A 24,056-nucleotide genomic window follows, 5' to 3' on the forward strand; every position below is an offset into this window, starting at 1 on the left:
GTCAACAGGATATTTGCCACGAAGCGGCGACTGCACAACATTGGCTTGTCAGAATCCCCTCTTTGTCTCCTTTGCCAGCAACTGGACAATGATGAACACCGTCTGAGATGTGCCTCATCGCAAGATGTATGGCGCTTCGTGCAGCAAATAATTTCCTGCTATCTCTGGGTGCCACCAGACACAATCGAACCTCGAATGTTCCTATACCCGGAGGACAGACATTTTCCCACCGCCAAATGTCACGCGATTACGTGGGTCAAAGGGTGGGCGGCTGCTTGTCTCTTTCATGAGGGACCTAAATCCCGCCTTGACTTGTGGACCTATTTACGAACAGCCCATGCAGCTCTCGAAAACACGCCACGCTATCGAACATTATTTGCTAACTATCTTCGAGCGGTCTTTGATAGACCTCCACTGCGTTGGGGGGTGCGTGGCTCAGAGGGCACCTACCCCTCCTTCCCCGGCGGCGTCTGAGTTTAAACCGCCTATGATCGATTCTACTTCTGACCTCCGGGGATGGGAGAGTGCGTCGCAGATTGCTCGGATTTTATTTCTTTTTGCTTTTCCTTTTTCTTTTCTTTTTCTTTACCCAGAATTTATATTTCTTTTTCTCTTTCGCCGATTTATTCACACAATTTCTTAATTATAGTGGATATTACAAAAACACATGCAAATAAATAAATAACAACAACGTCTTCCAGTACTGTTGATTCCTGTGTCTCCCACTTACCTAAGCACCACAGGCTCAGAGGTGGTGAACGAGACACTGTGGTCAGGCCTTGGGTTTCAATCCCTGCCCACTCTGCCCCCAAAACCCCCACCGGTCCACTACCATCCCAAAAAATAGAAAACAAAACAAAAAATATTAACAAAAACAAAAATGATAAAAAATAAGAAAAAAACAAAATAAAAGTTGGTACAGAAAAAAGCGGTCTTAGGTTAAAAAAAAAAGAGCACTAATGCGCTGCTTCCTGGACTCGGGTAAGCGCGCTTACCCCGGATCGAATGCGCCCAGCTGATTACCGACGGCGGCTGGTGTGCCGGCCAGCCCAGATGTGGTTTTTAGGCGGTTTTCCACATCCCGCTAGGTGAATACTGGGCTGGTCCCCACGTTCCGCCTCAGTTACACGACTCGCAAACATCTGAACACGTTCGCACTATTCCATGTATTACACTAGAAACTGACATCTGCGGTACACTAATTCTGTCCTGGGGAGTATGGAGAGGTGGCAGGAACGGCATCGGCCACCACTTAAAAACTAACCTTGCCAAATTCGTTCCTAACCGTGCCGATCCTGCGACACCGTGGGACAAGGTACCAGCAAAAGAAAGAAGAAAGAAAGAAAGACTTCGTGGACTGATAGACATAAATCTAGAACGAATCCTGACATGGTCAAAGGGAGAGACTTAATGTGATTTATTAAATAAAAATATTTTTAAAAGTAAAAATTTCTAATGACTTTAGAGCCATTTTTCTATCAAAATTAAAGTTCCATAACTAGTTCTGTAACACATGTAGCAAACATAGCCTAAGAAAATAACATGCAATCTAGTAGAATACAAAAACATTGTACAACACCTGAGAAAAAGTAATGGGGAGCCAATTCTAGATGTAAAAGTGAATATTAGACAGAGCCATTTAACAGTGTACTATAAACTATGTTAATGCTTATCACGTAAAATACTGTTCAAAATACGAAAAGGCTGTGAATAAACGTTGGACAGCGTCGTTAGCTGTAGTCATACAACAACACGCAATCGTAATTGCCAAAACAATAACAGTAAGTAATTGAAAACGTCATCGTTAGCAAGCCAGGTTGTAGACATGTCAAAAGAACTGTAGATCAGAAATATCAAAACGCTAACTCTACATCCAAGCGAATTTTAAAATATAAAGACAATAATGGCATAAAGTTAAGTTTAGAAGGCAGAGATCTGTATTACGTCCTGCCTGACAACATGCCCTTTGTACGAAGCAGATCCTATGTAATTGGATTTAATTCACGAATAAAATCCAAGAAGCTTGTGCGTGAGTCCAAATAATTTTAAAATCATAAAAGTAATAGGGTAATGAAGTTATGAACTACGAGACAGGGAAGCTGTCTTATATAGCCAACTGTATGTAAAATATAGGCACAAGCTTCTTGGATTTTATAGTCACCTAGGATATGCTTCCAGCGTGACACAGCTAGGAAAACAGTTGATTCCGTTTCTGTTGACGATGTGGCCACAGTATTGCAGCAAAGGTCGAGAGGTGGTGTGCAAACGTGCAGCACTCGGAGAATTGCCCGAATGTTGGACATGCCTGCGACCATGGTGCATAAAATTCTACGAAACGTCCTGCACTGCTGTCCATACAAAAAAAGAGCCATGTCCATGAGCTGCCACCTGCTGATCTGCCAGCAGGCCAAACCTTCGCTCTGTAATTTCTCGCTCACATTGAAGTGGACAATGAATGGCCACAGAACATCCTGTGGAGAGACGAAGGCCATTTCCAAGGACATGTCAATACTCAAAATTGCAGAATACAGGCAACGGAAAATGCGCACGCTCGTCAACCGATACTACTTCATTCTGCAAAGATGACTGTGTCTTGCCGGTTGACAGCATGGTTTATTGTACGGTCGCAATTTTTCGAAGAGACGAGTCGCGCGAATCTGGTTACCTGTACCGTAACTGGTAAACACTATGAGAATCTTTTGCTCACCAAAGTCAGTTCAACCCTTTAACAGGACGAATGTGTGGGTAGGATCATTTTTATGCGAGATGAGGCCCATCCCGCACATTGCAAAGCCTTTGAATCGACTGCTGCACACTTCTTCCAGAAGTGCTAGAATTTTGGGCTCTTCTCCCTACAGCCTGGCCGTCCAGATCATCTGATGTTAATCCGTATAAGTTATGGCTGTGGGGTTATCTGAAAGGTGTGTTTAGTGTTCCAACTATGAACATAGCTGAATCGAAGGCACGCATTGCGCAACGCGTTCTGAATGTGACTCGCGACACACTCCGATGTTGTAGAAAATGGTGTTTTTCGATTTCAGCTTATGACAGAAAACGATGGACGGCATACTGAACATATCTTGCGCCAATCTCACGACGGTTAGAAACCGATATTGTTTTGCCTTTTGTGCTGTTCTTGGTCCCAGGGCTATTAAAATGTCATTTTGGTTTTTATGCGGTGTTTTACCTCGGGACAGTTGAAAAACTATTTTTCCCACCCTATGTGGTACGGCCTTGCCGTGGTTGGATGGGCTTACTTAAGTAATAGTGCCACAACTGTTGACTGCCGAACTTGTGTGGTCATGCACATTGATCGGTACGGATGGTGTAATGTGCAACTCAAAGCATAAATGTCGTACTGCGATTCATATGCCATTTGTATCCGGCCCCATTCATGTTAAGACCTTTACAGGTTTATCTATTGGTAAAATATTAAGTATTGTTGAATATTTTTATTCTGTGGCATTTCCTCCTGCGTCAACAACATGACGTTCAAATCTGACGTCGTTCTGAGCAGTGGTTCTCTTTCTACACTGTTTTGAAATTGGAATTTTAATTAAGGGCAGCCATTACACACCTGCACACACAAACACACACGAAAACAGACACACATACACGATAAAAGCTTAACTAATATAGACTAACAAAATTGTAAATATTGTTATAATAAAATTTCCTAAAAGGTGGAAGAATCACCAGTGATTAGTGCTTTGACGATGGAGAAGGCAGTGGAGACCACCATTGGAAAAACATCCCGGATTACTCACCCATTCGGATCTCCGATAGACAACCGCCAAGTAGGGGATAGCTATGGAAAAGAGGTTGGATCACCAGCAAAAAGGTAACATTCTACGATACGGACCACAGAACATCAGAAGTCTAAATGGGGTAGGAAAACTAGGAAATCTGAAAAGGATTGGATCGCCAACAGAAAGGTAACATTCTACGATACGGACCACAGAACATCAAAAGTCTGAATGCGGTAGGAAAACTAGGAAATCTGAAAAGGATTGGATCACTAACAAAAAGGTAACATTCTAGGATACGGACCACAGAACATCAAAAATCTAAATGCGGTAGGAAAACTAGGAAATCTGAAAACGATTGGATCGCCAACAAAAAGGTAACATTCTACGATACGGACCACAGAACATCAAAAGTCTGAATGCTGTAGGAAAACCAGGAAATCTGAAAAGGGAAATGCAAAGACTCAGTATACAGTGCCTGAAAAAAAAATAAGTATTCAGAAACGGATCAGGAAACGAAATGAAACCTCACGGGTTAAGAGGGCATGTACTGTTATTTCAATAATTACGAAATCGAGTCAAATTTACGAAGAACTTGGCAGAGACCACTTAGCAGTATAACTTGCGTCCCTTCTGGTCTATATAATGCACTGATTCGGTTAGTAAGGCTATCAGGTAGCCATGGTATATACTCTCCTGAGACAACCTGGCCCAAAATTGTTGGAACTGCTTCTTGGTATGCTGGATATTGGCGATGGGATGGGGTTAACGTTCGAGCTGGTTCTGCACACGTTGTATCGGAGACAAATCTGCGGATATTGCTCGCCGTGGAAGTCGCACAGTGAATGCATACAAACAGGTCGTACATGCGGACGTGCATTCTCCTTTAGAAAAATGGCACCAAGATACCGTCACATGAGATGTTACACATAGGAGTATACTGGCTTCCGTAAGGTACCATTGTGTCGTCAGAGTTCCCTCACTCACTATAAGCCGTTCCCTGCAGTCATACCCAACGGCTTCTCACACAAAAGCACCAGTAGTAGTGCCTCTGTCCCCTCTGCAACATTAAAAGAACAGGATCTTTCCCCCGCCACCGTCGTACTGGCCGGTTATGGCCGTCTGGGGTAGTTTAGAACGTCATCGATGAACTCAATGCGACTTCATTCATTAGCAGAACATGCTTACGGCTGCACTCCAAATACAGCCATTTTTCTTGTATGTTACTGGCAGCCCTAGTGTGTGACAGTAATTCTCTAGTCTGCCTGCTTGTCTTGAGCCAGTGGTGTGTTAAGGCACAGATGGTTTCAGGACGTCAGTTACTTGTTATCTGATGGCAAGAGTACAGGTAGAGGGATTGCAATGTGCCTGGTGCACAAAACAGCGTTCCTCCCTTTTGGTGGTCAGACACGGTCTATCAGAACCTTGAAGACAAGTACACCTGCCCTTACGTTCCCATTGTGACGGTACATCACATAAATATTGACATTTTTAGCGGTTGTAAATCGTAGTTTACGTATTTTATGAATATAATTAGTGTAAAAGATATAGTTAATGTTCTTGAAACAACTGATATGCAGAGATAGCATCTTTATTCAATGTCTATGAAAACAAAAAAGGATCAAAAGAGACGCGATTGTACGGCCGAGGAGAAAGGACGTTTGGTGAGACACACACTGTTTTGTTTCGCTATACGGAAGGCAGCCATTGCGCGGTTATACATATTTTATGTAAGTTATTCATATTCATTGCCAAAATAAAATTATTATTATTATTACAAAATTAATTTCTTTGTAATAGTTGTCACCTCAAATGCTCGCAGTGGCTAATTATTTTTAATAAGCATTTTTTCAGTAATTTGCGCTGCGAGAAGCTCATCTTCCGATGCAACCTCTGGTCGGCCATTACGCGCCGAAGTGTTAATTTATTTTTCAAAGTGTTAACAGTAACTATAAATGCGAGAGATTTCGTTATAAGAATCTTTTTAAATTGCAACAGATAATTAACGTTAAAGTTCATGTTTTTAAACTATACAGATTCCATGAATTCAGTAAGTTTTATTAAGGCCGCTCCACGGCAACAACCGAAATTCTCTCAAGCCTTGGTTTGCAGTCAGTAAATAGAAATTAACAAAATTACATTCAATTCCGTTACGGGTAACTATATTTTAGTCATCACGTTCAAAATCTAAAGTTGGTACATGAATAACTGAGGCCCTTCAAGAACCCGTTTCATATTTACTTATGCACGTAAGTAAAAGTGATAAAAGACAATATCCCTGAGAGAAAAATCATGCTGATAAATTAAAAATAAAAATATACATGTAATATATATAAATAATTTTTTGTATACGACGTCACGAGTCCCCAACGGACGTCACACCATGCAAGCCAAAATCGGGCCACTGTCACATTCGAATGTACCACAAATCTGAATAATGCATGGTGGCCAAATGGACACCCGCAACGAGACGGTTTTCCAAACTCTGTCTACTGCTGTCTCACTTGACTGGTGTCCCACAAGTGTTCATCACAGTAGTCACTCAACATCTGACGCAGTTCAAATCAAATAATGTCGGACTTCATGTGAAACATAGGGTGATACACCATCTTGCTGGAAGCAGAGTCCTGATGCATATGCACTGGCACATCTTCCAAGAGCCCTTGAGGTTTGCTATTAACGAATTTCAAGTATGCGGCACTTATGAGATGTGGTGGAAGAAGGTATGGCCCAGTCCCAGTAACCTTGCCACAATTTTCATAGCGTATCGTTCCTGAAACACAATTGAGGGGGGAGGGGGGGGGGGAGGCTCAACATCTAGGTTTTCATCAGACTGCACATGACTGTTGTCGAAACTGAGAACACTTCTGTTCAAATGGCTCTGAGCACTATTGGCCTTAACATCTGAGGTCATCAGTCCCCTAGAACTTACAAGGGAACCTCCCCATCGCACTCCCCTCAGATTTAGTTATAATTTGGCACAGTGGGTAGGCCTTGAAAAACTGAACACAGATCAATCGAGGAAACAGGAAGAAGTTGTGTGTAACTATGAAAAAATAAGCAAAATATACAAACTGAGCAGTCCATGGGCAACATAGGCAACATGGCAACCATGGTCAACAGCAACACACCAAAAATTAAATTTACATACAACTTGCATTCCGTACTGTAGTGAATGATTACTTCTGTACAGTAGTACAGTGTGAGTAAAGACACAACCGCAACAGCGTCTCTGGGTAGATTACGAACTCGACTGCATGGATTGTAAACAAACCTGTAATTGGCGCGGGACATCAGGTGACTAGTGAATGACGTACGTAATAACATAGTCAGTGGCGCCGAAAATGCGGGAGATTCGAAAGTCTGTTGTGTCACTTTGCATGTAGCTCGAAAACGGTACGTTTCCGGACATTAGTTCCTATGCTACACTTAACGTCCTTGGTCGCCACTACAAGTCCTCAACGTCTTTAAAGGAAATTTAGTTTCATCATATATACTTTATAAGGCCTGGTAACAACATTAAAAGATGGTCAGAACCACTGCACCATGGTGGTCATTCTACCTCTCACAGAGAACTGTAACTCTAATCATTTACATATCCGCTGATGGCATGTATCTGCAGCAACGAATAACTATAATTGCCCCATCAAATACTTCATTAAACGACTATGCAGGCAGTCTGAATTTTATAACGTAATGTCTATGAGAGATTTTATACACTGCAGGCCCACTGAATCGTAAATGTACGAAGTTACATTGACATCCGCCCATGTCTTCTGTCTTCATTGTTCATGTTAGGCTATGTGGATATAGTAGAGGCGGATTTATTGTCAGAAGAATGTCATGTAATGTTAACAGTAGAAGCAAACGTTACAGCTGTAGTGGAGCGGAGACTGAGTTACTGTGAACAGTTTAGTTATAGTATTATTCTCATTGGAACTGACAACAACCCATCGCCGGCAACAATAGTTCATGTACACATGCTTATTTCACAAGCAGAAGACGAAAATGTAGAGAAAGTATGTCAGGGTACTGAACGCGTAATTCAGCATGTAAAAGATGAAAATCTAATAATTATGAGTGGCTGGAACGTCAACGTCGAAACGGAAGAAACAGGTATGGGAGAGTACAGGTTTCGGGCTTGGTGTTAGGAATGAGAGAGGAGAAAGACTAATTGAGTTTTGGAATATGTTACAGCTGATAATAGGGAGAAAACTCTTCAAAAATCACGAGAGGAGGCGGTATACGTGGTAAAGGCCTGGCAACATGATAAGATTCCAACTATAGATTCAAATCACAACTTAGTTATGACGAAGAGTAGACTGAAGTAAAAGAGAATCATTTGGTTAAAACAATGTGGCAAGAAGTAGAATACTGAAATAGTGATGAGATTTCCTTTTATAGTAGTTGCACGGGCAACAGTCTGGATGATTGACTGATCTGGCCTTGTAACAATAACCAAAACAGCTTTGCTGTGCTGGAACTGCGAACGGCTGAAAGCAAGGGGAAACTACAGCCGTAATTTTTCCCGAGGGCATGCAGCTTTACTGTATGATTAAATGATGATGGCATCCTCTTGGGTGAAATATTCCGGAGGTAAAATATTCCCCCATTCGGATCTCCGGGCGGGGACTACTCAAGAGGATGTCGTTATCAGGAGAAAGAAAACTGGCGCTCTACGGGTCGGAGCGTGGAATGTCAGATCCCTTAATCGGGCAGGTAGGTTAGAAAATTTAAAAAGGGAAATGGATAGGTTAAAGTTAGATATAGTGGGAATTAGTGAAGTTCGGTGGCAGGAGGAACAAGACTTCTGGGCAGGTGACTACAGGGTTATAAACACAAAATCAAATAGGGGTAATGCAGGAGTAGGTTTAATAATGAATAGGAAAATAGGAATGCGGGTAAGCTACTACAAACAACATAGTGAACGCTTTATTGTGGCCAAGATAGATATGAAGCCCACACCTACTACAGTAGTACAAGTTTATATGCCAACTAGCTCTGCAGATGACGAAGAAATTGAAGAAATGTATGATAAAATAAAAGAAATTATTCAGATAGTGAAGGGTGACGAAAATTTAATAGTCATGGGTGACTGGAATTCGGTAGTAGGAAAAGGGAGAGAAGGAAACGTAGTAGGTGAATATGGACTGGGGCAAAGAAATGAAAGAGGAAGCCGCCTGGTAGAATTTTGCACAGAGCACAACTTAATCATAGCTAACACTTGGTTCAAGAATCATAAAAGAAGGCTGTATACATGGAAGAACCCTGGGGATACTAAAAGATATCAGATAGATTATATAATGGTAAGACAGAGATTTAGGAACCAGGTTTTAAATTGTAAGACATTCCCAGGGGCAGATGTGGACTCTGACCACAATCTGTTGGTTATGACCTGTAGATTAAAACTGAAGAAACTGCAAAAAGGTGGGAATTTAAGGAGATGGGACCTGGATAAACTGACTAAATCAGAGGCTGTACAGAGTTTCAAGGAGAGCATAAGGGAGCAATTGACAGGAATGGGGGAAAGAAATACAATAGAAGAAGAATGGGTAGCTTTGAGGGATGAAGTAGTGAAGGCAGCAGAGGATCAAGTAGGTAGAAAGACGAGGGCTAGTAGAAATCCTTGGGTAACAGAAGAAATATTGAATTTAATTGATGAATTGAGAAAATATAAAAATGCAGTAAGTGAAGCAGGCAAAAGAGAATACAAACGTGTCAAAATTGAGATCGATAGGAAGTGCAAAATGGCTAAGCAGACATGGCTAGAGGACAAATGTAAGGATGTGGAGGCTTATCTCACTAGGGGTAAGATAGATACAGCCTACAGGAAAATTAAAGACACGTTTGGAGAAAAGAGAGCCACTTGTATGAATAGCAAGAGCTGAGATGGAAACCCAGTCCTAATCAAAGAGGGGAAAGCAGAAGGGTGGAAGGAGTATATAGAGGGTCTATACAAGGGCGATGTACTTGAGGACAATATTATGGAAATGGAAGAGGATGTAGATGAAGATGAAATGGGAGATACGATACTGCGTGAAGAGTTTGACAGAGCACTGAAAGACCTGAGTCGAAACAAGGCCCCTGGAGTAGACAACATTCCATTGGAACTACTGACTGCCTTGGGAGAGACAGTCCTGACAAAACTCTACCATCTGTTGAGCAAGATGTATGAGACAGGCGAAATACCGTCAGACTTCAAGAAGAATATAATAATTCCAATCCCAAAGAAAGCAGGTGTTGACAGATGTGAAAATTACCGAACTATCAGTTTAATAAGTCACAGCTGCAAAATACTAACGCGAGTTCTTTACAGACGAATGGAAAAACTAGTAGAAGCCGACCTCGGTGAAGATCAGTTTGGATTCCGTAGAAATGTTGGAACACGTGAGGCAATACTGACCCTACGACTTATCTTAGAAGCTAGATTAAGGAAGGGCAAACCTACGTTTCTAGCATTTGTAGACTTAGAGAAATCTTTTGACAATGTTGACTGGAATACTCTCTTTAAAATTCTGCAGGTGGCAGGGGTAAAATACAGGGAGCGAAAGGCTATTTACAATTTGTACAGAAAGCAGATGGCAGTTATAAGAGTCGAGGGAGATGAAAGGGTAGCAGTGGTGGGAAGGGAGTGAGACAGGGCTGTAGTCTATCCCTAATGTTATTCAATCTGTATATTGAGCAAGCAGTGAAGGAAACAAAAGAAAAAGTCCATGGAGACGAAATAAAAACTTTGAGGTTCGCCGATGACATCGTAATTCTGTCAGAGACAGCAAAGGACTTGGAAGGGCAGTTGAATGGAATGGATAGTGTCTTGAAAGGAGGATATAAGATGAACATCAACAAAAGCAAAACGAGGATAATGGAATGTAGTCGAATTAAGTCGGGTGATGCTGAAGGAATTAGATTAGGAAGTGAGACACTTAAAGTAGTAAAGGAGTTTGGCTATTTGGGGAGCAAAATAACTGATGATGGTCGAAGTAGAGAGGATATAAAATGTAGACTGTCAATGGCAAGAAAAGCGTTTCTGAAGAAGAGAAGTTTGTTAACATCTAGTATAGATTTAAGTGTCAGAAAGTCATTTCTGAAAGTATTTGTTTGGCGTGTAGCCATGTATGGAAGTGAATCATGACGATAAATAGTTTGGACAAGAAGAGAATAGAAGCTTTCGAAATGTGGTGCTACAGAAGAATGCTGAAGATTCGGTGGGTAGATCACATAACTAATGAGGAAGTATTGAATCGGATTGGGGAGAAGAGAAGTTTGTGGCACAACTTGACCAGAAGAAGGGACCGGCTGGTAGGACATGTTCTGAGGCATCAAGGGATCACCAATGTAGTATTGGAGGGAAGCGTGGAGGGTAAAAATCGTAGAGGGAGACCAAGAGATGACTACACTAAGCAGATTCAGAAGGATGTAGGTTGCAGTAGGTACTGGAAGATGAAGAAGCTTGCACAGGATAGAGTAGCATGGAAAGCTGCATCAAACCAGTTTCAGGACTGAAGACCACAACAACAACAAATTGCAGTTTACTTCATAACTAACAGAACCTCGGTTTCATTCCCATTTGTACTGCTACTTCTGTTCATCAACGAGAAAGGAAACTCAGTCCGATACCTTAGCAGTTACACACAGTCACGATGATTTTCAGTTCCTTTCACAGGAGCAATATAATCAGCGAAATGATAGTTAAGTATTAGCCGTTAGTGTCAGAATCTCTTGCATTTACCTAGTAGGTATAAGATGTATGAAATGATTATGTAGATAGTTTTTGAATTGACTGCAAACTCTCTTCTCGAAGAACCCTGCCATGGACTAGCTTTCCCTGCTCCAATGGGATGGCGAAATCACTGTACACACTGATAACGTTACGTTCCATGATGAAATCGAATTACGACCACAAGAACAGACTTCAGTCTGTTCTGTTCGTATTTTCCGTATCAGCATCGAAGGCGAAGCATGACCTTGTGCGCTTCAGAAGCCAATGCACCATAACTGGATTTCAGGACTATTTAAAAACTTTCTATGTGTGTATCAAATGACAAATTTTTTTGCATCGCCATCCTCCGCGTCAAGGACAGAAATGCTTGTTTTGTAAATAAAAACGCCTTTTCCTGCTGTCAATTTACTTTTCCCAGGTGCGTTTCAGCTTTTTCTTGTTCTAAGCCATCATCAGTGGGATCTAGTAAGATACAGTTATGTTATGTTTAGATTATCAAACAGTTCACATCGCGATTACTGACGATTTGCTGTGCTCTGCTTTTCCTCTCATCTGGTCTGGAGGTCGCGCTACCACTTTATTGCCGACATATAAGGACAATTTTGAGTTCCGACATTTATCACACTCTTCACCATGTTTCTCCTTTTGCGTCGTGTATTATTGTTCTTTTACCGCTCGATATAACTATTTCTTCGGATGCTGTGCTTTTAACAACGTAAATATTGCAACTACATTACTTGTTTCTCCTCTTTAGTTTGTTTATCAACCTGTTGCCAACCTAACGACGTATATTTTCAAAACCCACTTCTATTCATGAAGTTTATCATGTCGCTTTATGAGAGAGAGAGAGTAAGCTGAAGAGTGTGTATATGTTTCAGTTGTAGCGTGTTGAATATGAATGTACTAGCAGAAACAGGACACATCCTCCATAGACTCAACACAATGCCACTCACCACAGAAAACTACCAATAAGAACTGTTCATAATAATACAGATAGCACATAACAATGGTTATAATAGTAACAAGTCACAAAACTAAACAACAAAATTAAAAATAAAATACAAGCAGAAAGCACCAAACCGCAGACAACAACACAACAGAACCAAACATCCAGTCCCATAACAATTACACAGGATAATCAGAAAAAGATGAAAGAAAACACGAGATGGTACACAATGACACACAAACACAAACTCATTCATAAAATCACAAATATTTCCAAAAGGCAGGGAATAAACATATACATAACAAAGAATTGTATAAGGATATACACCACAAAACTGACAAAAAACATAGACATATACTAGAAAGCTGGTATATATCAACTACAGTGTAACACTTGTGAAGGCAGATGCATAAGACAAACAGGTAGAACATTTAATGTCACATATAAAGAACACTTGAGAGCCTGGAAATATGGGACAAACCACTCCACATTTTCAGAAAACCTAAGAGAACATGACCACAAACCAACCACTAGAGAAGAAGACATGAAAATAATTAGAATTAACAATAAAAAAACACCTTCTAACCCTGCAAAAAAATTACCATATACTGAAATCCAAAGCAAAAAGTAAAACACTATTGACTGGTCAAGTACACATTCCAAACAATTCATTGTTTCCATTAAAAGATAAAATAATAGAATAACGCTTCCAGAAAGGATTAATATAATAATACCATCCAATACAATAGTAATACCAACCAACATCTTTACATTCACTTATCCACGAACCCCTCCACAGAACACTGAAACGAAAAGTCAAAACACTTGTCACCAAAGATTTTAGCCACTCACTAACAGTAGTACATTCATATTCAACATCCTACAACTGAAACCACCATCCCCCAAAACACACACACACACACACACACACACACACACACACACACACAGATATGTACACACTCGAAAGCTCTCTCTCTCTCTCTCTCTCTCTCTCTCTCTCTCTCTCTCTCTCTTTCATAAAGACACACGATATAAACATCATGAACAGAAGCTGGTTTGGGACATATACGTCGATAGGTTGGCAGCAAGTAAGTAAACACACCAAAGAGGAAGAAACACGTAATGAAGTTGTGATATTTACGTTGTTAAAAGCACAGTGTCCGAAGAAACAGATACACTCCTGGAAATTGAAATAAGAACACCGTGAATTCATTGTCCCAGGAAGGGGAAACTTTATTGACACATTCCTGGGGTCACATACATCACATGATCACACTGACAGAACCACAGGCACATAGACACAGGCAACAGAGCATGCACAATGTCGGCACTAGTACAGTGTATATCTACCTTTCGCAGCAATGGAGGCTGCTATTCTCCCATGGAGACGATCGTAGAGATGCTGGATGTAGTCCTGTGGAACGGCTTGCCATGACATTTCCACCTGGCACCTCAGTTGGACCAGCGTTCGTGCTGGACGTGCAGACCGCGTGAGACGACGCTTCATCCAGACCCAAACATGCTCAATGGGGGACAGATCCGGAGATCTTGCTGGCCAGGGTAGTTGACTTACACCTTCTAGAGCACGTTGGGTGGCACGGGATACATGCGGACGTGCATTGTCCTGTTGGAACAGCAAGTTCCCTTGCCGGTCTAGGAATGGTAGAATGATGGGTTCGATGACGGTTTGGATGTACCGTGCACTATTCAGTGTCCCCTCGACGATCACCAGAGGTGTACGGCCAGTGTAGGAGATCGCTCCCCACACCATGATGCCGGGTGTTGGCCCTGCGTGCCTCGGTCGTATGCAGTCCTGATTGTGGCGCTCACCTGCACGGCGCCAAACACGCATATGACCATCATTGGCACCAAGGCAGAAGCGACTCTCATCGCTGAAGACGACACGTCTCCATTCGGCCCTCCATTCACGCCTGTCGCGACACCACTGGAGGCGGGCTCCACGATGTTGGGGCGTGAGCGGAAGCCGGCCTAACGGTGTGTGGGACCGTAGCCCAGCTTCATGGAGACGGTTGCGAATGGTCCTCGCCGATACCCCAGGAGCAACAATGTCCCTAATTTGCTGGGTTGTGGCGGTGCGGTCCCCTACGGCACTGCGTAGGATCCTACAGTCTTGGCGTGCATCCGTGCGTCGCTGCGGTCTGGTCCCAGGTCGACGGGCACGTGCACCTTCCGCCGACCACTGGCGACAACATCGATGTACTGTGGAGACCTCACGCCCCACGTGTTGAGCAATTCGGCGGTACGTCCACCCGGCCTCCCGCATGCCCACTATACGCCCTCGCTCAAAGTCCGTCAACTGCACATACGGTTCACGTCCACGCTGTCGCGGCATGCTACCAGTGTTAAAAACTGCGATGGAGCTCCGTATGCCACGGCAAACTGGCTGACACTGACGCGCGGCGTTGCACAAATGCTGCGCAGCTAGCGCCATTCGACGGCCAACACCGCGGTTCCTGGTGTGTCCGCTGTGCCGGGCGTGTGATCATTGCCTGTACAGCCCTCTTGCAGTGTCCGGAGCAAGTATGGTGGGTCTGACACACCGGTGTCAATGTGTTCTTTTTTCCATTTCCAGGAGTGTATATCGAGCGGCAAAAGAACAATAGTACACCACAAAAAAAAGAAAGAGAAACATGGTGAAAGGTGAGAAAAAGGTCGGAACTCAAAATTGTGCTTATATGTCAGTAATGAAGTGGTAGTGCGACCTCCAGACAAAATGAGAGGAAACGCAGAGCGCAGAAAATCGTAAGTAATTACTTTTTACATAAACAATCACGACGTGAACTGTTTGATAATCTAAAAATAACAGAACTGTATCGTTATGAATCCCACTGATGATGACTTAGAACCAGAAAAAGGTGAAACGTGTCCGGGAAAAATAAATTAAGTGGCAGCAGGAAAAGGCGGTTTTATTTACAAAACAAGTGTATCAAATGTCGGTAGTGATACTCCACATGTGGCTTTGCAAAAGCTGAAAATTCGTTTGTGGTTCCTGTCTCCTGTTCTGTTATCTTAATCTTGTGAATCAAAAATGAAAACAGTCGCGACTGTGAATTGCTGAGAAACCAACAGGCGAAAATATTTAGAGATTCAAGTAGGAAGCGATCAAATTATGACAGGTGTGACCGAGCAGTTCATTTCCAATGAATTGAGAGTATCTTTAAAAAGATTTGAGTTTTAATAGCCTTACGACAAATTCCTCACAGTGCTGTGAAAATGAAGATGTCATCAGCGCTCTGTATCTAGTTACCGAACTGTCGTTATTGTGTTCTTCATTCCGACGATAGGTTTGATGCAACTCTACAAGCTACTGTATACTGTCCAAGCATCGCCGAGTAACTACTTCAACCAACATCCTTCAGAATCCGCCTACTTTATTCATCTCTTGGTCTCCCTCTACGATTCCGCCCCCCTCCCCTCACACACATATACACACACACACACACACACACACACACACACACACACACACACACACACACACACACACACACAAACTTCCCTCCAGTACTAAACTGGTGATCCATTGATGTCTCAGAATTTGTCCTACCAACCGATCCCATGTTCCAGTCAGGTTGTGCTACAAATTTCTTTGCTCCTCAGTTCTGTTCAGCAGTTCCTCATTAGCTACGTGATCTATCCATCTAATCTTCAGCATTCTTCTGTAGCATTTCAAAATCTTCTGTTCTCTTTTTGTCTAAAATGTTTATCGTCCATGTTTCACTTTCGCACATGGTTACAGGCCATACAAATACTTTCAGCAAAGACCTCCTGGCACCTGAATCTATTCATGATGTTAACTAATTTCTCTTCTACTGAAACGCTTTTTTTTTGCCATTGCTAGTCTACATTTTAATCCTCTCTACTTCGTCCATCATTATCCTTGTTTTGCTTTTGTTGATGATCATCTTACAGCCTCCTTTCAAGACCCTGTCGATTTCGTTCAACTGCTCTTCGAAGTCCTTTGCTTTCTTTCAGAAAGTGTCATTGGCAAACCTCAAAAAATTATTTCTTTTCCCTGAACTTTAATTTCTACACCAAATTTTTCTTTTCTTTTCTTTGTTGCTTGCTCCGTGTATAGATTGAATAGCACAGGGGACAGGCTACAATCCTGTCTCACTCCATTCTCAGCCGGTGCTTCCCTTTCATGCCACTCGACACTTATAACTACTGTCTGGTTTTTTTACAAGTTCTAAATAACCATTCGTCCCGGTATTTTACCCCTGCTACCCTCAGAATCTCAAAGACAGTATTCCAGTCAGCATTGTCAAAGCTTACTCTAAGTCTGCAAATGCTATAAACGTAGTTTTTCCTTTCCTTAACCTATCTCCTATGATATGTCGTAGGGTCGGTATCGCCTAGCGTGTTCCTTCATTTCTCTGGAATCCAAACCGATCTTTACCGAAGTCGGCTTCTAGCAGTTTACCCCTTCTTCCGCAAAGAATTCTTGTTAGTATTTTTCATCCATGACATACTAAACTAATAGTTCGATAATACTCATACCTGTCTTTGGAATTGGAATTATTGTATTCATTTTTAAGTCTGAGGGTATTTTGCGTGTTTCATATATGTTGCTCATCAGGTCGAAGAGTTTTATCACGGCCTGTTCTCCCAAAGCTGTCAGTAGTTCTAACGGAATGTCGTTTACTCCTGGGGCCTTGTTTCAACTTACGGCTTTCAGTTCTCTGTTAAATTCGTCTCACAGTATCGTATCTCCTATCTCATCTTCATCTACGTCTTCTTCCATTTCTATAATGCTGTCCTTAAGTACATCTTCCTTCTATAAACACTCTATGTACTCCATCCATCTTTCAGCTTTCCCTTCTTTTCTTAGGAGTGGCTTTCCATCTCTGCTCTTGATATTCATACATGTGGTTTCTCCAAAGGCCTCTTTCATTTTCCTATAGGCCGTATCTATCTTTCGCTTAGTGATATATGTTCCTAAATCCTTACATTTGTCTTGCAGCCATTCCCGCTAAGCCATTTTGCACTTCTTTTCGATCTCATTTTTGAGACGTTTGTATTCCCTTTCGCCTCCTTTATTTACTGCACTTTTGTATTTTATCGTTTCATCAATTAAATTCAATACGTTTTGTGTTAGCCAAGAATTTCTACTAGGCATTGTCTTTTTACCTATTATATATTGTGCTGCCTTCACTATTTCATTCCTCAAAGCTATCTTCCCCCACCCATGAACCATGGACCTTACCGTTGATGGGGCGATACAATTAATAAGCCGTACCTTAGGTGCAACCACAATGGAGGGGTATCTGTTGAGAGGCCAGACAAACGTGTGGTTCCTGAAGAGGGGAAGCAGCCTTTTCAGTAATTCCAGGGGCAGCAATTTGGATGATTGACTGACCTGGCCTTGTAACATCGACAAAAAGGGCGTTGCTGTGCTGGTACTGCGAACGGCTGAAAGAAATGGGGAAACTACTGCCGTAATTTTTCTCAAGGACATGCAGCTCTACTGTATGGTTAAATGATGATGGAATCCTCTTTGGTAAAATGTTCCGGAGATAAAATACACTCATGGAAATTGAAATAAGAACACCGTGAATTCATTGTCCCAGGAAGGGGAAACTTTATTGACACATTCCTGGGGTCAGATACATCACATGATCACACTGACAGAACCACAGGCACATAGACACAGGCAACAGAGCATGCACAATGTCGGCACTAGTACAGTGTATATCCACCTTTCGCAGCAATGCAGGCTGCTATTCTCCCATGGAGACGATCGTAGATGCTGGATGTAGTCCTGTGGAACGGCTTGCCATGACATTTCCACCTGGCGCCTCAGTTGGACCAGCGTTCGTGCTGGGCGTGCAGACCGCGTGAGACGACGCTTCATCCAGTAGCAAACATGCTCAATGGGGGACAGATCCGGAGATCTTGCTGGTCAGGGTAGTTGACTTACACCTTCTAGAGCACGTTGGGTGGCACGGGATACTTCCGGACGTGCATTGTCCTGTTGGAACAGCAAGTTCCCTTGCCGGTCTAGGAATGGTAGAACGATGGGTTCGATGACGGTTTGGATGTAACGTGCACTATTCAGTGTCCCCTCGACGATCACCAGAGGTGTACGGCCAGTGTAGGAGATCGCTCCCCACACCATGATGCCGGGTGTTGGCCCTGTGAGCCTCGGTCGTATGCAGTACTGATTGTGGCGCTCACCTGCACGGCGCCAAACACGCATACGACCATCATTGGCACCAAGGCAGAAGCGACTCTCATCGCTGAAGACGACACGTCTCCATTCATCCCTCCATTCACGCCTGTCGCGACACCACTCCAGGCGGGCTGCACGATGTTGGGGCGTGAGCAGAAGACGGCCTAACGGTGTGCGGGACCGTAGCCCAGCTTCATGGAGACGGTTGCGAATGGTCCTCGCCGATACCCCAGGAGCAACAGTGTCCCTAATTTGCTGGGAAGTGGCGGTGCGGTCCCCTACGGCACTGCGTAGGATCCTACGGTCTTGGCGTGCATCCGTGCGTCGCTGCGGTCCGGTCCCAGATCGAGGGGGAACGTGCACCTTCCGCCGACCACTGGCGACAACATCGATGTACTGTGGAGACCTCACGCCCCACGTGTTGAGCAATTCGGCGGTACGTCCACCCGGCCTCCCGCATGACCACTATACGCCCTCGCTCAAAGTCCGTCAACTGCACATACGGTTCACGTCCACGCTGTCGCGGCATGCTCCCTGTGTTAAAGACTGCGATGGAGCTCCGTATGCCACGGCAAACTGGCTGACACTGACGGCGGCGGTGCACAAATGCTGCGCAGCTAGCGCCATTCGACGGCCAACACCGCGGTTCCTGGTGTGTCCGCTGTGCCGTGCGTGTGATCATTGCTTGTACAGCCCTCTCGCAGTGTCCGGAGCAAGTATGGTGGGTCTGACACACCGGTGTCAATGTGTTCTTTTTTCCATTTCCAGGAGTGTATTTCCCCATTCCCACTTCCGAGCAGGGACCACTCACGAGAATGTCAGCAGAAACAAAGCTGGCGTCCTGTGGATCGGAGAGTGCGATCCCTTAATCGGCCAGGTAGAAAATTAAAAGAGGTAAATAGAGAGGTTAAAGATAGATACAGTGGGAATTAGTGAAACACCCGATGGCAGAAGAAACAAGATTTCTGGTCAAGAGAATAAAGGGTTATTAATACAAAACCAAGTACAGGTAATGGAGGTGTAGGTTTAATAATGACTAAGAAAACAGGAGTGCACGTAAACTAGTATGATCAACTTGAACGCATTAATGTAGCCAAGAGAGACACAAAGCCCATAACCACCGCAGTAGTACAAGTTAAGTGCCAACTAGCTTCGCAGATGAAGAAACTGAAAAAATGTATGATGAGATAAAAGAAATTAACAGATGGTTAAGGGAGACGAAAATTTAAAAGTGTTGGGGGAATGGAATTCGGTAGTAGAAAAAGGAAGAGAAGGAAAATTAGCAGTTGAATATTTACTGGGGGAAAGGGATGAAGGAGGAAGCTGCCTAGTTGAATTCTGCACAGAGCATAGTTTAATCATCCCTAACACTTGGTTTAAGAATTATGAACGACGGCTGTATACGTGGAAGAGACGTGGAGACACCGGAAGGATCGATTATATAATGGTAAGACAAAGATTGCAGAACCATATTTTAAATTGAAGGACATTTCCAGGGGCAGATGTGTACTCTGACCACAATTATTGGTTATGAAGTATAGATTAAAACTGTAGAAATTGGAAAAAGGTAGGAAATTGAGGACCTGGGACTTGGATAAACTGAAAAAACCAGAGGTTATTGAGAGTTCCAGAGGGAGCATTAGGGAACGGCTGAAAAGAGCAGGGGAAAGGAATACAGTAGAGGAAGATCGTAAATTATTCGGCTCAAACAGACGACGATCTAATGGAAAACTGTAGTTAATAATTTAAAAAAGATCTAGTTGCGTATGTGTACTGCCGTACGTTTCCAGGAAAGAAAAAAAAAAACGTTATCGAAGAATAAGTTTGCTTAAAATAAAAAATTATTTTCTCGTCATATTTGCCTCACACTGTTAGTAAATAGTAGGTATATATATTGTACTAATAAAGCTGACGCAGCAGTAGAATATTAGTAAGGTGAAAGTAAAAAAATTATTTCGTTAAAAACTTAGCTCTGAACAATATTTTTCAGATAAAAAGTAAATATAATTTTATGGCATTCTACGATTTGTAAATAGAGTGGCAAGTGGCACCGCTTCCCCTTTTTCCCACTGAGCGGAAACAATGCACAACTCCTCCTTTGTGCAAAGGAGCCCAACTAGCGGATGACAAAGAAAAAACCAAACATGAAAAATAAGAACATCCGTAATAAGGAACCCAGAATGCGAGGTCGCAAAAGGCCAATAATTTTACGACATTCGACGTCCCACATATGGTCTACTGTGCAATCACAACACTGGCCAATAATGCCAACAGGGGCGGGATTGGATGTATCCAATGGCGAGCAAAGTATGAGGCTACTGAGTATAGTTAAACTGCTTAGCCCACGAGTAACTCACAACAGTGCTACAGTTGTAGTGGTGTTAATACGAAACAGAGCAATGGCAAGGATAAACGAAACAAACATGGCAGTATATTTACAACAACAGTTGCCGAAGTTGACATTTCATCAGAAAGGAACGCAAGGAATTTTGCAGGGTACGAAAAAAGTGTCACATGAAATCTGAATCAGTGTACCGCTGGTGTCATATCTACTCGACTGTGGCCAATTTACGTGCAGAGTACAATAATTACAATACGTGCTTCAGTAGCGAAAGTGACACTGAAACAGGTGCGATCCATGTAGTTCATCATCGATGTCGGACAGAGAGTCCAAAACTCCGTCTCCAGCGAAACGTAGAGAAAGGACAGTAGCTATCCAAGGAGCTGGTTCTAAACATGATCATGCACTTGTTACAAAACTGATGTGTGGGCGTTTCAAGGATACTCGATACACTTTAAAGATGTGCATGATACAGACCCGTTGTGTTGTTGTTGTTGTTGTCTTCAGTGCTGAGACTGGTTTGATGCAGCTCTCCATGCAACTCTATCCTGTGCAAGCTTCTTCATCTCCCAGTACTTACTGCAACCTACATCCTTCGAATTTGCTTCGTATATTCATCTCTTGGTCTCCCTCTACAATTTTTACCCTCCACGCTGCACTCCAATGCTAAATTTGTGATCCCACGCCTACTATAGTAGTACAAGTTTATATGCCAACTAGCTTTGCAGATGATGAAGAAATTGATGAAATGTATGATGAGATAAAAGAAATTTCAAGGAGAGCATAAGGGAACAATTGACAGGAACGGGGGAAAGAAATTCAGTAGAAGAAGAATAGGTAACTTTGAGGACGAAATAGTGAAGGTAGCAGAGGATCAAGCAGGTAAAAAGACGAGCACTAATGGAAAACCTTGAGTAACAGAAGAGATATTGAATTTAATTGATAAAAGGAGAAAATATAATATTGCAGTACATGAAGCAGGAGAAAAGGAATACAAACGTCTCAAAAATGAGATAGAAAGGAAGTGCAAAATAGCTAAACAAGGATGGCTAGAGAACAAATGTAAGGATGTAGAGGCTTATCTCACTACGGGTAACTTAGGTACTGACTACAGGAAAATCAAAGAGACCTTTGGAGAAAAGAGAACCACTTGTATGAATATCAAGAGCTCAGATGGAAACCCAGTTCTAAGCAAAGAAGGGAACGCAGAAAGGTGGAAGGAGTATATAGAGGGTCTATACAGGTGCAATGTTCTTGAGGACAATATGATAGAAATGGAAGAGAATGTAGATGAAGAGGAAATAGGAGATATGCTACTTCGTGAAGAGTTTGACAGAGCACTGAAAGACCTAAATCGAAACTAGGCCCCGGGAGTAGACAATATTCCATTAGAACTACTGACAGCCTTGGGGGAGCCAGGCCTAACAAACCTCTACCACCTGGTGAGCAAGATGTATGAGACAGGCGAAGTACCCTCAGACTTCAATAAGAATATAATAATTCCAATCCCAAAGAAAGTAGGTGTTGACAGATGTGAAAATTACCGAATTATCAATTTAATAAGCCACTGCTGCAAAATACTAACACGAATTCTTTAAGACGAATGGAAAAACTGTTACAAGCTCACTTCGGGGATGATCAGTTTGGATTCCGTAGAAATGTTGGAACACGTGCGGCAATACTGACCCTACGACTTATCTCAGAAAATAGATTAAGAAAAGGCAAACGTACGTTTCTAGTATTTGTAGACTTAGAGAAAGCTTTTGACAATGTTGACTGGAATACTCAAATTCTGAATGTGGCACGGGTAAAATACAGGGAGCGAAAGGCTATCTACAATATGTACAGAAACCAGATGGCAGTTATAAGAGTCGAGGGGCATGAAAGGGAAGCAGTGGTTGGGAAGAGAGTGAGACAGGGTTATAGCCTCTCCCCGATGTTATTAAATCTGTATATTGAGCAAGCAGTAAAGGAAACAAAAGAAAAATTTGGAGTAGGAATTCAAATCCATGCACAAGAAATAAAAACTTTGAGGTTTAGCCGATGACACTGTTATTCTGTCAGAGACAGCAAAGGACCTGGAAGAGCAGCTGAACGGAATGGAGAGTGTCTTGAAAGGAGGATATAAGATGAACATCAACAAAAGCAAATCGAGGATAATGGAATGTAGTCGAATTAAATCGAGTGATGCTGCGGGAATTAGATTAGGAAATGAGACGCTTATAATAGGAAATGAGTTTTGCTAGAGGATATAAAATGAAGACTGGCAATGGCAAGGAAAGCGTTTCTGAGAAAGAGAAATTTGTTAACATCTCGTATAGATTTAAGTGTCAGGAAGTCGTTTCTGAAAGTATTTGTATGGAGTGTAGCCATGTATGGAAGTGAACCATGGACGGTAAATAGTTTAGGTAAGAAGAGAATAGAAGCTTTCGAAATGTGGGGCTACAGAAGAATGCTGAAGATTAGATGGGTAGACCTCATAACTAATAAGGAGGTATTGAATCTAACTGGAGAGAAGAGAAATTTGTGGGACAACTTGACTAGAAGAAGGGACCGTTTGTAGGACATGTTCTGAGGCATCAAGGGATCACAAATTTAGCATTGGAGGGCAGCGTGGAGGGTAAAAATCGTAGAGGGAGACCAACAGATGGATATACTAAACAGATTCAGAAGGATGTATTTTTGCAATAGGTACTGGGAGATGAAGAAGCTTGCACAGGATAGAGTAGCATGGAGAGCTGCATCAAACCAGTCTCTGGACTGAAGAGCACAACAACAACAACTTACCTTGCATTCGGTGAGCGGTAATATAACGTAAAGGTAATTGCATGCAGGAGTCACAGGAAACACGTCATTCTAGATTCTTTGGATTTGTTTGGTTTTTATATTCAGGACAATGTACGTTCTGTCTCAGCTTTCAACCCAAAAGACAGTGTTACCCATAAGATTGAGGAGTTACCTGATTTATTTTCTGAAGGACTAGGCAGAGCAAATAATTTTTCTGGTGCACGTTACAATGAAGTTTATTTGGGAGCGTATCTTCTCTCGTGCACTCACAAACAAAGTTGCAAGTCCGCTTAAAGAATGGCAAGAAAATGGTGTTATTG

At 42.5% G+C, this 24,056-nt stretch overlaps 1 protein-coding gene across 5 annotated transcripts in view; it reads right to left on the reverse strand.

Annotated features, from left to right (window-relative positions):
* LOC126284782 (putative fatty acyl-CoA reductase CG5065) overlaps positions 1 to 24,056 on the reverse strand; it is a 192,888-nt gene that overhangs the window by 22,331 nt on the left and 146,501 nt on the right. The window lies entirely within an intron of this gene.

This window comes from Schistocerca gregaria, chromosome 8 (genome assembly GCF_023897955.1).
Source record: "Schistocerca gregaria isolate iqSchGreg1 chromosome 8, iqSchGreg1.2, whole genome shotgun sequence".
NCBI lineage: Eukaryota > Metazoa > Arthropoda > Insecta > Orthoptera > Acrididae > Schistocerca > Schistocerca gregaria.